The 4,923-nt window shown below is 35.2% G+C and overlaps 1 protein-coding gene across 1 annotated transcript in view; it reads left to right on the top strand.

The window, feature by feature from the left end:
* RNF38 (ring finger protein 38) overlaps window positions 1-4,923 on the top strand; it is a 147,515-nt gene that overhangs the window by 65,431 nt on the left and 77,161 nt on the right. Inside the window, exon 2 of the mRNA XM_008578098.1 lies at window positions 2,541-2,611. The gene's annotated coding sequence lies outside the window, so the exon portion shown is untranslated. The remainder of the gene's footprint in view (window positions 1-2,540; window positions 2,612-4,923) is intronic.

The following is a 4,923-nucleotide window of genomic DNA, read 5'->3' as shown; positions in this document are numbered from 1 at the left end:
TTGTGGGGGGGGGGGGGGGGGGGTAGATAATATTATCATATGCTTTTTTTTTTTTTTAGCATCTTTTGATGTGATCAAACTTTTACAAATCGTTTTTTGCCCTAATAACTTGATATTTATAATTTTTCTTTCATTGGATCAGTTTTGCTTTCTTTAGTTAAATAAACATGAGTATATTATGGTGACACACTATATTATACATGCTTCACTATGCTATATTCACTGTGTACGTATACTGCTATTTAGTATTTTTATTCCTGTGTTTATGAGTAAGATTATTTGTTTTCTTAATGCTGTCTTTTTCATATTTTATGATCAATGCCATATAAAATGAGTTGGGAGACAATAATTTATACTGGGTAGATTAGGAATTGTCACTGTCACAGGGATTATTGAATCTGTACATTGAAGAAATTAAGTGGTAAGTCTATCTAATAAGGTGTTTTTTATCCTTCATAAGTTTTTTTTTTTTCCGATAATTTTTTCAGTTTCTCTACTATACTAATTCTAATTCTCTCCCTTTTTTTGGTCATTTTGAATTTGTAGAAATGATATCGATTTCCTCTTCTTTTATTCTTACGGATGCCTTAAATCTAAACCTTAAATCTACCTTAAACAAATCTAAAAGAGCTATTTCAATAGATGTAAAATAATGATTTTTAGCATTAAGAAAGCACTGTGTCAAAGTTTAGTTGGCAGCATTCTTTCTCAATGGCATATGAAATAACTGTGCATCTGAATTGATGGCATCATAGTTTTTACAAAATATGGTATCTGTCAAGTGTAACACCCACAGGGGTGGGAGTGGATGTCTTCTTAGGTTCAACTAAACATTCACCCATTCAGATTGGCAAAACCACCATAGGTCTCACTTGGCACCATTTTATTCAGAGGGATAGAAGACAGAAACCACAACTTGTCGATATGACAGTGAGAGTCCTTGCAGCAGTCTGCATAGTGGTTCATACTTTCTGAAGTGGGCAGCTCAGATACAAAGAGATGACATCCACATTGGGTGATCGCAGAGCTGCCTAATTCCTACAGAAGATTATCTCTTGCAAGAATTCCATAAGCATACTTTCCAGGATCCTCTGCAAGGGACATGCCTAATTACATGCCACATTAAATGCCACCACACTCAGGGAATCTCAGAAATAGGGCTTCCTACTTGGTATTTATTATGCTTCCCATCCAGATAAAATTTACCAAATGGGTAATTTCTTTCATAAGCATTGTTGCCATGTAACATAGTCGGCATGCTCTTTTAATCACGTTAAGAGGGGTTAACCAAAAGTTAAAGTCTTACACATAAGAAAGAAGGGGTTTTGTTAACCTTTGGTCCACAGTCATGGGTGCTGAATTTTCACTTATGCCTTCATGTTTAATATCTTCTTTCAGAACGTTTTTCTTACTCTAAGATTATAAAAAAATGTCCTACATTTTCTTCTAAAACTGATTTCATTTTTTATGTCACATAGATCTTTGAGCCATCATCTTGTGTATGGTGTAAGATAGGAATCAAAACTTTTTTTATATGGGTCATCAGTTGTTCCAATTATTTATTGAATAATAGTTTGTTTTCCTTACAATTGTTAGGTGTCAATTAAAAATTTAAAAAATAAAAGATTATATTCGAAAGTTTTAACTTATGAAAACTTTTGTAAGTTAAAAACAAAAACATGCTTAAGGATACATGTAGATGGAAAAAAAACTATAAAAAATCAAGTTGTTAAATAACTAGATTTTCACTACTAGTCACAAAAAAAGTAGTGGTAAGATGATATGTTTATCTACTTCATTATAGTAACTATTTCACTATATCTATATGTGTCCCTGTAACATCATGTTGTAAACCTCAAATATACACAATAAAATGTATTTTTAAAAAATTATTCAGTCTAACCCTCTCAGGCAATAAACCATCTCTTACAGTTTTCCAGAAATAAAATTCTGGTTCTTGGCAGAAAAAAAAAAAGTTTTCCTATTGGTTAGAAATGTCACTGTTATCATAGTGCTTAGCAGTTATTATTAGGAGATAGTTCTTCAAATTAACAATTGGTTGGGTGTATTAAAAACATGTACATTTAAAGTAATAAAAACGTTTAAAATCTTACATGATTGTATATTGGATTGTGATTTTCATATGCTGAGAACTTTTAGGGTCAATTTTTTTCTCAAAGTGTGTATAGTCTAAAAAGGAATATAATTTTTTTCTTCATAAATAGCAGAGTTTGCCTTATTGAAAGCTGTATGTTTATTTAGGTGGCTTTGCTTTGAAAGCAGACCACTCAGTATGGTAGAAAGTGGTGAATTAGGAGTTTGAATAATGGGGTTCTAGTTTAAGACCTGCTACTTTGTGTGAGTCAGTCTCTCTGTTTTGTTTTCCTCTGTTAAAATGCCTGAGCAATAATCCCTATTGTGCCTACTTAGGAATATTGTTGAGGATTAGATGGGATAATGGATGTAAGAGCACTAATTGATAAAGCAGTTTAAATGTAAGGAATTATTGCATCTTAACTTTTCCTCCCTTTTTCTTGTAGGTAGTGTTGGTGCTTCTTTTCAGTGCCAGTCCATCCATCACGACCACATTTGTCATGATGACAGTGACAAGGTGAGGTTCGTGTTGATGTCTACCATGGTGAAAATGCATGTCACCCTTATATTGCTCTTTTACTTGCATACCTCTGGACTTAGGGCCAGGGGAGTGTGACCTGGGGGACACAGTGTTGAGATGCAGAGGGCCTTGCTGGTTTGTGTGTCAGATTATCAGACTCCTCCAGAAAACCTGAGGATAATTCCTCAGCAGGAGGTAGGCTGAGCTCTTGATCAGCCCTCCATTTCCCTACCCGTTCCTCTCCCCATCCTGCCATCCTCTTCTCCTGCACAGCCTGGATGAATTATCTTAGTATATGAACATGTGCTCCTGAGATTGATAGTTATCTCAGCAACTTGTGTTTGTTTCCAATTGGAAATATCTTGTACATTTTAATTTGGTTCACCTTTGGAGTTAATAAATTGCATTAAATTGTGTTTTCTTCTTATATTGTCTTAAAAAAATTTTTTTGGCTCTGTTTCTATAGCCCAATTTAAATGTTGAGGATTGAGAATTGAACCTGTGCGATTCATGCAAAAAAAAAGCTTCTTTGGGCTTGACTTTTTTTTTTTTTTAAATCCTGTCCAAACTATTGCTGGTTTTGTTTCATTGTGGTGTTTTTTGCTTCTGATGTTTTTATCTTTAAAGAAAGCTGATTTTCGGGGACTTTCCAATATTCATCAGCACTCCTGATGGCCTGGTCCTTGCAGTAGATATTTCTGTGGGCTGGGTTTTTGGAATATCTGGCTGCTGATCTGCACGGGCTTAAGTTTAGTCTTTTCTACCATTAGTTTCCAGTGGTTTTCCTCCCATTTCCTGTGTCTTATATGTAGGAATGTATCACTCCCTTGGTAGTTTCCAGTCAGACCAATCCAAGCAATCTTTTTCTCTGTTGTTGTGATCAAGATCCTCTTCCTTCCTCCTGTTGGAGCTAGACCAAGAAGTTGGTTGATCACTGGCATTTTCCAGATGGCTTTCTTTGTTTGGTTAGTTGGTTTCTCTGTCTTTGTGAACTTTGCTCAGACTGATTTCACTCTGTTTACAGAGAGAGTGGTATGCTTATAGCATTCCAGAATCTCTCTTATTGTTACAATAATCCAGAGTCATGCGTTTCACTTTTAACTTTCAGAGAGACAAGCCACTGAAAGAGACTACTACAACATATACTTGGCTCCATAAAATTTAGTATACCATAGATTTTAGAAACGAACATTTGAAAATAAAGGTGATGATAGAGGGAAAAGGCAAAATCATTTTAGGTCATTAATATTACAAATAATTGTGCTTTGTAATTGTGAAAATGTTTTTGTTAAATTTTCTTTCCTCTCCTTCTGTCCATTTGTTCATTTATGGTTGTAGAAACCAAACTATACTCTGTGCTGTCTCTGGATCTTAGAGTTTGGAGATTTCTGTCCACCTCTGTGCCAGGTATTTCCCGTTTCCCTTAAAATGGTTTTCCTCCTAATTTCTCAATCTTTGTATGACTGATTTTGTGCTTTTGGGAGAGGAGATTTTTCCAGAAATAAATGGAGGAAGGGGAGAAGAGAAGTTTAGGGGTATTGTTACTTGATCAGCAGATCAAAGAACCATCAGAAACCCGTCTTCTTTCTCTCCTACCTACCATGTGTATACTATGATTGCTTCCCATAGGGAAATGGAGAGAAAGAATTAGGGTCTGTTAACTATATATTTATAATTTATTCAACTATTTTAGTCAGCAAATAATATTTATTGATTGGTAGTTATGTGTCTAGGCATTTAGGGAATACATCAAGATACTAAACAGATAAAGATTCCTGTTTTTCATGAGTTTCCAGTGTAATTGGGAGTGGCAGACGATAAAAATAAACATAATTAATAAATTATATAGTATGTTACAATACGTGCAATGGATAAAAGGAAAGGAAGATCACAATAAGTGGGATGAGGACCACCAAGAACTGGATGGTACAGATTGCAGCTTTAAATAGGATCATCAGACATGATTCTGGGGAGGAGAGTGGTGGATAGCATGTTTAAAAATAAGGTCTCTATGTTTACAACAGCTCCTGACTTCTTTCTGTCTACAACAAATGGGTTTTGGTTTTGCAGAAACAAAAATGAGTCTGTTGCCCCCTAAAACACACACGCATGCACACATGCTCAATGTCTCCCCCCCCGCCCCCGCACTCACTCATTCACTCTGACAATTGAAGAGACTGTAGAGGACATCTAATCCAAACCTTTCTTGGGTGGGTTGCTGGCCAGTACAGAGCCAAACCTCTTTTTTATTTTTTTATTCTATTTTTTTTTTTTTTGTCTTTTTGTCTTTTTTCCGTGTCCGGCAACGG

Source organism: Galeopterus variegatus, unplaced genomic scaffold (assembly GCF_000696425.1).
Source record: "Galeopterus variegatus unplaced genomic scaffold, G_variegatus-3.0.2 Scaffold1628, whole genome shotgun sequence".
Classification (NCBI taxonomy): Eukaryota; Metazoa; Chordata; class Mammalia; order Dermoptera; family Cynocephalidae; genus Galeopterus; species Galeopterus variegatus.
Note: the sequence above shows the minus strand (reverse complement) of the source record. Positions and strands in the feature narration are given on the sequence as shown.